The following is a 12,318-nucleotide window of genomic DNA, read 5'->3' on the forward strand; positions in this document are numbered from 1 at the left end:
GTTTAGGAGACTTTTATATGAGCTCGCCACATTCACACTTGGGTGCCCATACTTAGCCAACTAACCATTTTCCCATTGGACTGACAAGCTCGGCCCATGACTCAAAACAATGTAATGTCCGTGGATGTGCCGACGCCTATTTGCCAAGGTCAGTACCAAGCGATAGGTGGCGTTGGGCAGTCCCCAAGCCTCATATTCACATGGTGTTGACTTCACTACTGCCTATCATGTCTTCATCACCAAGGTCAACACCAAGCGATAGGTGGTGTTGGGCAGTCCCCAAGCCTCCTATTCGCCCCATGCTGACTCAATTGTTTGACTTGTCGGTTAATAGTATCCGACGGTATCTTATTAAGTTTAAGAATTATCCTTTTGAAGATGCTAGATGGATGCAAGGCATACAATTAATGGATAACCTAAACCTTGTCAATGCTTACAATGCTTCCCTAGAGTAAACAAATGTACAAATGTTTAAAATGAACAAAGTTTTTGTCTTATAAGACTCTCTTTTTCTTTATTGTGCACAAATGTTAAGTAGTATGCATGCTTAGAATCAAGTTTGTGGAGACAACGTCTTCCAAACACCAAGTAGATCTCGTCACTCTACTATGGAAGAATGATAGGACTAATGCACACACATGCTCGCAACAGCCTTAGGCTCTCAAGTGCCAAATGGATTAGTCATCCATTCTGGAACAATGTTGTAGAGCAAGATAGGGATCCTCTACCCGCTAGAAAAAGGATTAATGAATAGGCTTTATCTTCTCTACCCCATAGTCAAGGACGACTATGATTTCAAGAGAGAGGTAATGTCATATCAACTGATATCTAATTCTCCTAAGTAATTTTCTCATGTTAAACTGATCATTTAATATGGGAAAGTGCCAGGGAAGAAAAAGCTAGATTATCGGTAATGCTATCAGACTGGTCAATGTAGGGATCCAAAGGAGGGAAAACAGGGATTCAAAGGGGGACTATCTGCAGAAGAGCAATGTGCAAGCAATGGGCTTCAAAGACCTAAGGTTCAGCCCATTAAGACTTCAAAAATGCTAAGGTTCCAAAATTCAAAGGTTAAGTCCAATGGTCAATGCTTAGGAAAATTGGATGCTTGATAGTGTACAAAAAGTCTTTGCAAGCTCCTAAAGAGGAGGGGGTGAGCCCTTTTAGTAGGGGCTGAGAGAGAAACACACACACACACACACAGTCATGCCAGCCCCTTTACACAAAGGGCATAGTGGACACATGTCATCTCCCTAGCCCAGTTGCCCACGAGGTACATTCAAATCCTATTGGATGGCCATAGAGGTGGACCAATGAGAATAAGGCTAGAGTAAATCTAGTTTAATTCGTTTAAAAACAACAAATAAAATAACCAATCAGAATTAAGATCTCTAGAAGACTATTGGCCAGTCTCCCAAGGGGTCCAATGAGCATTCAACAGCCCAATGGCTTGCCTGATTCCTATTGGCGAGAAGACTAAGGGGTCCAATGAGAGTTTAATTGAATTAATTAATTACCTAAAGCTCTCACAAAAGGGGTGTCACAAGGCTATCACTTATGCTTCTTAATTATCATCGACTAGGCTTTGTAGGGTCCAATGGGGTGTCAGCATGAGTAAAAAGCATGAGGGGTCGACCAAGAGAGAGAGGGGACTGATTTTGTCAAGGCATTATCACACACACACACTCACAAAATCTCATGTGTGAAGCAAAGAAGACTCTCTCTCCTTCTCAAGCTTTAATGGAAAGCTCATCACCTACTCCAAGCTTGTGAGGAGGTAGGCCTACACCAACAACTCTTGGCTTTGTGATGCAAATCCAACCAAGATCCAAGGTCCAATGCATGCTCATCTCCTCTATCATGCTAATTACTAAGCTATGCTAAGCTATTATAAGTGATTATGTGAGGAGATATACTTCTTTCTCGTAAGAATACTCCTTCTTCCTCTCAATCTACTCTCATACCCCGCTAGCTCTCAACATCCTCGAAGGTGTGTGAGGTCTTGGGTCTGAGACCGTGAGAAAATTGATGTTGTGTTTTATAAGTGTGTGCATGGTGCTTGAAGCTTCCATCTTCATTGCACCAGCAAGTTATTGAAGGAACACAAAGTATTGTATTGTAAAATGTCTCCTTTGATGGGGGAAACCTATAATACAAAGCCTTTTGGAGGGGGGACCGAATCCATGTAAATCCGATCCATGTAAATTCTATCTAGCTAGGTGTTATGCTTTTTGTTGCTCTCTCCATCCAATCACTCTTGCTATGATCATTAGGAATCTATTCTAATGAATGCTCACTATGTTTATGCTATTTTCCGCTACACACAAGTTACTAGGCCATTAAATGTTACATTATTGACCCGACACTTATTCCATTTTAGCACATCATTCCAAACGTCCTTAAATAAACTAGTTAGGTAAAATTGTCTTAAAACTAGTGAATAGGTCCTCTGAATCTTGGGATGATTGGCACTTGGACTATCACAACTTTCTTTAAGAATGTAGACCCGAAAAGACCATATACTTTCAAGGATGTAGACTATGAATGTGCTAAGCCAAAATCTGAGCCAAAGACTGCCAACTCGGCGTCAAACGCACATATTCCTCTCTATACATAATTATAGTGAGGATACCAATATAAATTGTGTAATGCATTGTATGGCCTAAACCAAGACTCAAGATAGTGGTACCAAAAATGTGACAAGTACATGCAATCCCAAGGTTATGTATGGAGCCAAGAAGATCATTGCTTGTATACCTAAAAGTTGAACGATAGTTCACTTATCATATTGATACTTTATGTCGATGATATGCTCATTGCTGAGAAGTCTAAAGCCAAGATTTTTGTCTTGAACAAGTCACTTAGCATGCAATTTGCTATGAAGGATTTGGGAGATGCAAGTCACTTTCTTCGTCTGCATATCCAGAGGGATAGAAAACGTGGAATACTGGAGTTATCTCAGGAAACTTATATTCACAAGGTCTTGCAACATTTTCATATTCAAGGGGGGAATGCTACATTGAGTACCCCACTGGAAGCGCAAAACCTAGCAAGAATGATGCCCCCAAATCTAATGCTGAGAAAGCAAAAATGACAAAGGTGCCATATACTTCAGTAGTGGCCAATCTTATGGACGCCATCGTAGCCACCAAACTAGACATCGCATTTGCAATGGGAGTGGTTAGCAGATTTATGCCAAATCCTAAAAGGAAGCACTTGAAGGCAATGAAGCACATTTTGAGATAACTTAAGGGTATGACCAGCAAGTGCTTACACTTTGGGAACATTGATCATCCATAGTGGGCTACACGGATGTGGGTTATGCGGGATGTGTGGATACCCGAAGACCCAGGTCTAGCTATGTATTAATATTTGCTAGAGCAGCTGTGACATGGAGATCATGTCTTCAAGATTACTTTGTCTTCCATCGTAGAGGCAGAGTATGTTGTAGTTTTTGGTGCAAGCAAGGAAGCGTAAGGTTAGGTTGTCTAGTGGGAGACCTTTGTGTTTATCAGACTCCACTGTTGCATTGTGATAGTCCAAGTGCTATTGCGTTAGCAATGAACCCCTCTTCCACTCCAAATGAAAACACATAGAGGTCAAGTATCATGTGACAACGACATACTCGCTAGCAAACGCATCAAGATAGTCAAGGTTCGTACAAAAACAATCCCGCAAACTCTATTACGAAGAGCCTAGCCTTAGAGCGGTTTGCACATTGCATGGTGATGATAGGTGTAGGGTGAAGCCACTAAAGTGCTTTAGTATTACACAAGTTGTACATGCATACACCACTTGGGCCACGTTGGCCTTCAAGTGGGAGATTGTTGGGGTTTAGGCCAACTGGCTGGATGCCCACGTCCATTACTAACTTATCTAACCAATTAACGTTATTCTTTAATACAGTTGACTAAGGAGTTGTGAGGGATTCATTATCCTCACTCTGAGCTCCCCTAAACCTATGCATTCTCGTGCTCCTCCCCCTTCGCCTCATGTGCACTACCATGAGGCACACCGCCTCACAAAAATAGGTAGATATGGGCATTGTTTAAATTTTTGACTTCATTTTTTCACTTTGTACACATATGCCTAGTAAATAGTCCAATCATAAGATAAGGGGACAAAAGTAAAAAATGAGCACCTAAGGGTGTGTAAATATGTAACAATGCTACTTTATTGCTCAATTTTTGTTATTCCTAGCCAAAACATCCCAAAATAGAAGCAATTCGCCAAATAGATAATTTGCATAGTGTTTTGTTACTTTTTTAATTTTTGGAATAGGTATGATACTTATTGAAATAGTTTTTTATTTTCATTGATTTTTTAATACAAAGGTTCAAATTTAATTAGAAAAATATCAACGAGGGTTTGATGGACAAATAGACTTCAAATGACTTTTTTACAAGTTATGTAAGACATCACATAAAAATGGAGGAATTTGGAACATGTCAACGAAAAGCCTAATTAGCTACTTAAGCCACACTGACAAAACAGAGGTAGATAGGAAAATACATGTCCCAATCAGGTAACTTCTAACCCAAGAGTATTGGAGCTAATGGGTAGGTCGGGAAAGTTGAGATCAAAAAATCAAGCTCAATTGATGTTTGCATGCTATCAAGTTTTAGGAGGGTACATAATAGGTTAGGGAGAAAATTGTAGATTTTAGGTAGAAAAATGACCATAGGGGATAAATTTGTGGACCAAATTTGTCCAAATTTCAACCATGGGTTTATAGTATAGTCTAAAATAGACATTTGGCGACAAAAATCACTCTAACACAAGTAAAATCATGGCTATCATGATAATTTCCCCATGTGCTCAACAATTCATAATTCAAATCTAACTTCACCGACACCTCCGAGGCAGGTTATCTAACACTTCTAAGTGTTTTGATGACAAAAAAATAGTCAAAAAGGTCATCGTATCATCAAAATCCAAAAAGTGACTACAAAACATCATTTTTACATGACAATAACAAATCTTCGACCAAAGTCACTAGATAGGTTCCAACAACCATGGGGAAGCTATTTGCAAAGTCAAAGTTAACATCAAGGACGTATAGAGGCCATATGCCAAGAGACTAACAACAGATGCACTAAAGTAGGTAATGTCTTCCTGGTATTGTCGCCAGCCCCCCTCCATTCTTAAACATTTGTGAGCTGATATTTTTCATGCGGGCTCATTTTGGTCTCTGTTTCCACTATACGACAATATTGTGCATGCAATTTTCTCCTTTTGTGCAAATTTTTTGTCAATGCAATTTTTTGCAAAATAGATTTCTTAGAGTCCTCTTTGGGTTGTGATATATAGCACATGTTAGTCCTACTTCATTTTCCTCTTCCAAGGCAATTTTTACACCATGTGTAGTCACGCCATGTCTAACAACAACACAAATGTTTTCAAAATGTTTGCTCTACTGAAGATAAATTGGATGGGGATAATTACCCATTGTGAGATTACATGATGATGCATGTTCTTGTTTCAAAGGGCATTTGGAATGTTGTGGTGGGCATTGATGTACGTCCTCCTTCTATGGATATAGGCTCCATTGAGGATGTTGCAGATTCTAGCAAATTTGTTGCTACTAGAGTTGTTTGGCCTACAATTGAGCAATCTCATTGGGATGTAGAGATGTGTAGGCTCATGCATTGATTGCATTATCTGTGAAGCACATTATTACTCCTCACATTCGCTCAGTAAAATCAACAAAATAAGCTTGTGATATTTATGCAAGTCGTAATGAGGCAAAAATTGGACTGCTTCGTAAAGAGCTGGAGTCTTATGCAAGAGGAAAATGACATGGAAATTTTTTCTGCAAGTATCAACGTTATCAATGAGCAACTCATTTTTGCAAGTGAAGTATTTTTTACAATTCACTTGTACAAATTGTTCTAGATGTATTGCAAGAATCTTACCGGACTTTTGCTAGTACTTAGACACTTATGACCCAAGGAAACCCTCAAGATGTCAAGTTTGATGCATTATGCACGTTGCGGTTATAGGAGTCACTTTCAAGAAAGAACATGGCTAAAAAATGTGTAGTTGAATGGTTTTGTTGGTGCTTAAAGAGGAGAGCATAACATCAATATAGCAACTTCTCGTGGTTCATCTATGAGTAGCAAAGTACTTGTTTCTAGTGCTTCTGTTGGTAATAACTCTTTTGGAAATTTTGGTGAAAAAGGGCAAGAAGAAGATGCGTTTCCATTATTGCAAGGCTATCACTTGATAAAGCAATTTCCTAAGTTGAAGGTAAAGGAAGCCAAGAAAAAAAAGGTTCGATCTTCTACTAGTGCATATATTGTAGAATCTTCTATAATGGAGATTGTCATGACGATGTAGATGTAAAATGGGCATTCAGTGCAAACGTGTACTTATGATCCTTTTGTCCATGATGCATGTATCTCCGTTGCTATAGAGTCATATGCTTCATACTTTGACAGCGGTGCTACAAAGCTACATGACTTATTTACCTCTCTTGAGGTTGTCTCTTGTGGGAATATGGTGACTTGTGCCAACAATGCATCTTATCCAGTCAAGGGAGATGGAAATATTGTGCTAACTACTATGACTAGCAGTTCTTTTGCATTTGTTGACGCACTTTATGTACGAGGGATCAAAAAGAAACTTTGGTCTATACCTACACTTGTAAGACCTGATCTTGTTGTCAAATTTATGGATGAGAAATGTACAATTCATTATCTCAGTTCTAGTGATGCAATTGTTGCATCTAGAATTTTGTGTCCTAGGTTGTTTAAGCTCACTTTGTATGACAAGTATTGGCAAAATTTTTCACTTGTGGATTCAAAGGCTATTTCACATGCAAGACTTTGGCATGCTTGTTTTGTGCATCTGAATTTTACATGTTTTCACTGTGCAGAAATTTGATATGGTTGCCTCTTTGCCGCCTCTTGAAGCACCTTCTTTGCATGTTTGTGAAGGCTGTAATTTGGGTAAGATGCAATGTTTGACGTTTCAGAAGGATGGTTCAATAAGCGCTACATGCACGTTACAAAATTGTGCATAGTGATGTTTGTGGGCCTATGCAAACTCCATCTTTGAATAATTACCTATACTTTGTGGCTTTTATTGATAATTACTCTAGGGATGCATGGGTGTATCCTCTTGAAGCTAAGTTCAAAGTCTTCATGTGCTTCAAAAAATTTCTATTTATGGCTAAAAATGTCTCTTAATGTACTATGGGCACCCTCCATTCGAATTAGGGAAGGGGGCGGGCGGGGGGGGGTGTATGTCTCATGAGTTTAATGAATTTTTGGATAGTTGTGGATAAAGACCAATGTAAAATGCCATATATGCCTCAACAAACTAGTGTTGTTGAAATAAAAAATAAATCTCTTCCGAAGATGGCACAATGTATGTTCAAGAGTAAAGCTTTACCACATTGGTTTTGGCTTGAGGCTGTCATGTGTGCTACTTACATAATTAATAGTTGTCCTACCAAAGCCTTGGAGTATAAGACTCCTTATGAATCTGCAAATGCAAGAAATCTTTACACAAATTAAAGCAGTCTCCTCATGATTGTTATGAGAAAGCTGACACTCATTTTGTTAATTAAGGATTTGATAATAGTTTAATTGAAAGCACTTTGTATGTCAAACATGCGGGTGGTATATATCTCATCATTGTTTCATGTAGATGAATTGCTGATTACTTGAATGAGAAATACATTGCTAAATTCAAGGTCGAATTGAATGATACTTTTAAAATGAAGGACTTGGGAGTTTTGTATCATTACTTTGGGATACACTTTAAGCAGTGTGATGGAGGTATTGCTTTGTGCCAAGCAAGATACATAGAGACATTACTATGTAAGTTCGGACTTGAAGACTGCAAACCTAGTGCTACAACAACTGAAACAGGTTTGAAATCGAGTCTTCATGATGTTGGAGATCTTGTAGATGCCACTCTTTATCCGACTCTTGTTGGATGCTTTATTCATGTATGCAATACTAGGCCGGATATTCAGCTTGCAGTTTCACAGTTTAGCATATTTATGCATAGCCAAGGGTCTAAGCATTAGCACGTTGTAAAAAGGATTTTTTGCTATGTGAGTGGCATTTTTATGTGGGGTTGTTTTATCCAAAGGGGGATCATTGCCGCCATATTTGCATGCTTTTTTGGACTCATCTTGGGCTAATTGTTATGATACACGAGTGTCCACAAATGTTTTCTATTTCATGCTTGACAATTCATGTATATTGTGGTTGAGCAAGAAGTAATGCACTGTGGTCACTTCCAATTGTGAGGTTGAGTATAGGGCAATCTTCACAGCTATGCGTGAGTGTGTATGGCTCAAACGTCTTATGGATGATTTGGATGTTGGACAAGACACTGTCAACATCATCTACACTGACAGTTAGAGTGCATTGGTAGTTGTGAGGAACCTAGTTTTTCACGCTCACACAAAGCACACTGAGGTGCATTATCACTATGTCAGGGAGAGATGCTCAACAAGAGAGATCAGCTTGTTGGCTTGCATCTTTATTCACAAAGGCATTGCCTCTTGAGAAGTTTGAAGCTTTCCACAAAGATTTGGGCTTGATTCCCTTGTGTATTGATCATGTCCTTAATGACACGGCACTTCCCTGTACACTATGTGCCAACTCTCATTCACCACATCACTCCCAAGTGGGATTTGTTTCCATATATGGGGTAGTAATGTGTGTGAACACACTTAGACTGTTCGAGCACTTTTTCCCTCAGTAGAATTTTCTTTTTCCTTGTGCATTATATAGACGCCCATCACTTTAGGGCTATCTTATCTTTCTATTTGTGCACTAAAAAACATACTCTATTATGTGCATTGAGCTTCTTCATCTTCAGCAAGCTATGTGTGCCTAGAGTTCCAACTAATTTGCTTTTCTAACTCTATCCTTATCTTGAGAAGCTCCTATTGTTGCTCATAGAATGTATCTTGAACTATTTTTCTTCTTTCTCTTCTAACAGGTGTTGTAGAGTTAGTTCTTCTTGCAGGAAAACAACTTCAAGTTTTTGCTTCTTGTTGAGGTGTAGAAAGATTCTATATAACTTTCACATTTATGTACTTTCTTCTCTAATTTCTGCACTTGTACCGTCATTGCTCGATGGATTCTTCCTTGTTGTATGCAACTCCCTTGAATTTTTCCACAAGCACTAGAATTTGCTAAGAATACTCTCTAATGTCTTGCAAAGAAGATGCTTTGTAGTGGCATCCACAGGTGTAAGGATGGTAGTATAGGTAGATGTTATCACTTTTTAGCTTGATTTTGCACTTTGAGCACTTCTAGTACTTTTGGCTCTAGCAGTGTGGCGGCCTTAAAAAGTTTGGTTGGCTATGCTATTGGGTCTTTACCTTATGGTGCTTCAAGATTGGATAGCATGGAAGTCTTTACAGCTTTAGTTTTAACTCTCTTCTTGGCCTCTTTCTTCTTCCTCTTGTACAAACCTTTGGGCCTCCTCCTCTCTGTAAAATGTCTCTACCTCTTCTTGGAGGTTTATTGCTTACACAGGGGAAGGGTTTTTGGTGTGAGAATTTATCGGCACCCATTTTTCTTCTAGATCTTTGTGCACTGCATGCTCCCTTTCATAGGAGGCCAGTTCTCTTTCTAGACTTGCCTCTCATCATAGAGGGTCTTCATGGGTGGCTTCTTCCATCTTCCTTGCTGATTTCTCTATGTTAACTTGGTCGATTTTTGTAGCAAAAGGATAAGAGAGTGGAATCTCCTCAAAAGGTGGAGGTGTAGATTGTCATGGAGGAGTGATAAGTCTATCTTCATCCTCTTGGGCTCCTTTTCTTTCCTTCTCTTCCTTCCTTAGCCATTCTTCTTCCTCAAGCTTTCTAGTAGCTTCTCTTGTTGCTCGTTCCTCATCTATGGTCTTGAGTAGTACTTCTTCACTTTTTTATTTGTTCCATCCTTCTTTTCTCTACTTCAACAACTTCTTCCTATTTTCAAAGGACGGTTACTCCTATAGCTTGTTTTGATTTAACTTTCTCTAGTTTAGCTCTTTTCTAGGTAGTTTGTTTTACGTCATTGGCCTTTCTCTTGGTATCAACTCTACTCTTTGTTGCCTTGGCTTTGCCAGTCATAGTAGCCTTTAATTCTTGCATCTTCACCATCGTCCTCACTATTATGGGTGTCTTTGTCCTTTTCTATCTCTTCCTTGTTGGAAGCGTCTTGGACAGCTTCAAGATTCTTCCTAAGCTATTGTTTGGCCTAAGTGCTTTCTTTGGTAGTTCCTCTTCAAATTTTAACCACAAGTTTTTTTTTGGAGTCGACGGTAGATTGTAATCCCTTCCCAGTTCATAATAATCCAATCCGGTTAGTACATCAACCTCTTCAGTAATTCAACATGTCAGATTGCTGGTGGGGAATTTGACTAATCCCTCGTGCACATAGTTGGCTAGATTGAATTATCTAAGTACCTACCTTCAACTTGTGTGCCACGAGGTTGGCAATTGCGTGATTAGGGTTCTTATACCTAACAGACCGTGATTTGGAGATTGTCAAATGCTATTGATACAGTTGGAGTGGAGCATCCAAATCTTTTATGTTCAAGTTTGTAAGTGTGGTAGACAAATATGCTTTTGTGAATGGCTCGATAGTGGTTACTTCTCTTTCTTCACCGAGTCTCTAGTGTTTGGCAACTAAAGAGCCTATGCCACCATCTCTTCTTGGATGGTTGGGACAAATTTGTGGGCTCTTCTATAGTCTATACCGCATGGAGGTAGCTGAAAGTATTTGTCAAGTCCCACCTTCTTGAAGATTCTTTTGACGTCTCTTTGCTTGGAGAGTATATCTACCCCCTTGGGCATGATGGAATGTTCAACCTTGTGTCATGTTCATCACCAAAATTTCCTTGGAAGATGCTGGTAGTGTTCCTTGAAAGTACTCCTTATCCAGCTAGCAGCAGTTGACTGCTTGATGTTCTCTTCTTCCAGCAGATACGGGATTAAATCTTGTTGTTTGTCACCTTCCCTTTTCTTTTTAGGAGTTAATTCTTGGCTGGACACGGATATTGTAAATGCCAAGAGTGAAGTCCAAAAATTTGGACCTTTTTTCCATTGTTGCAGACATGTATAGGCATTTTATAGCACAAAAGTCAACTGCACAACTTTACTCAAGCATGCAAGTAGTGTCTATAGACATCAAGGAACATGCGAGAAACATGAAATCCCTAAAATTATCATCGTAGTAGACTCTTGCACATGGCATATACTTTTTTTTCCACTGCTTAGATGTCCACATTTATATATGTTCCCCAAGTCTTAGAGTGATTTGGATCAGTAAGATTTGATATAAAGTCCCTAAACAAATCTTGCACTCTACAATTATTCTTTTGGTGGATTTTGGTGATTGAAAATTCCAAATGAATTGAGATTTGGTGACGAGGATTCGGATACAAGTGCCAACCAGTTGGTGAGGTCAAATCCATTCCTTGTGTACAATTGTTTAGTATCACGATACTAGATTGTTCTTATGCCAAAGTTTGGTTGTGGGACTCTATAATTTCCAACTCCTTGGGTTTTGATAAAATTTTATGGTTCAAAAGTGATGAAAAATAGCTAAGCATTCTATATTCCCACTATAGAACTCACTAATGACAACTTCTTCCAAATTTTATGCCTATGTCCAGGTTCACAATACTAAACTTTTGTTATATTTTTGGACAACTTCCCTACCGCACATTGACTTAGGGTTGCAAGGAAGGCTAAAGATGCAGATGAATCTACCAAACACACCGCTATAGATGGCATAAGAAATATTGGAAGCCAAACGCTCCCTTCTAAAGCAAATCTAGGAGAACCCTATGGTGGCTGATATGTCTAGCAAAGATGAAGCATATGGGGCTCTAGAAAAAGAACAAAAGATATAGAAATTGAAATGAAACTTGAGCAAAGGATTGGGGGCACCTGACTCTTTAGCAAATGATCCAAGAAGAGTAGATATAGAAAGAGATCGAGGATTTCAAGGTCCAGTTAAAGAAAGCCAAGGAGGATATCAAGGACAAAGGGAAAACCTTAGAAGATGAGCCTATATATAATATTTTGATATAAAAACTTGGCTTGGACTTCTTGAACCTTGATGCTCCAACAACAGATGATGCAATGGAGGTAGTGGAAGAGCCACTTACACTAGTTGGGGCTAGTACCACGGTTGTGGTTACTACCCTAAGCATTGAGGCTTAAAAAGAAATCCAATTGGGCATACTCAAAGAAGAAGATGAACAATGGAAAGAGGCCCTAGAGTGGGAGTTAAGAGTGTTGCACTCTATCAATGTGAGCATGAACACTCCTAGGTAGATAGAGCAATCATGGCATCA

This window comes from Adiantum capillus-veneris, chromosome 15 (assembly GCF_014529385.1).
Source record: "Adiantum capillus-veneris isolate H3 chromosome 15, ASM1452938v2, whole genome shotgun sequence".
Lineage (NCBI taxonomy): Eukaryota > Viridiplantae > Streptophyta > Polypodiopsida > Polypodiales > Pteridaceae > Adiantum > Adiantum capillus-veneris.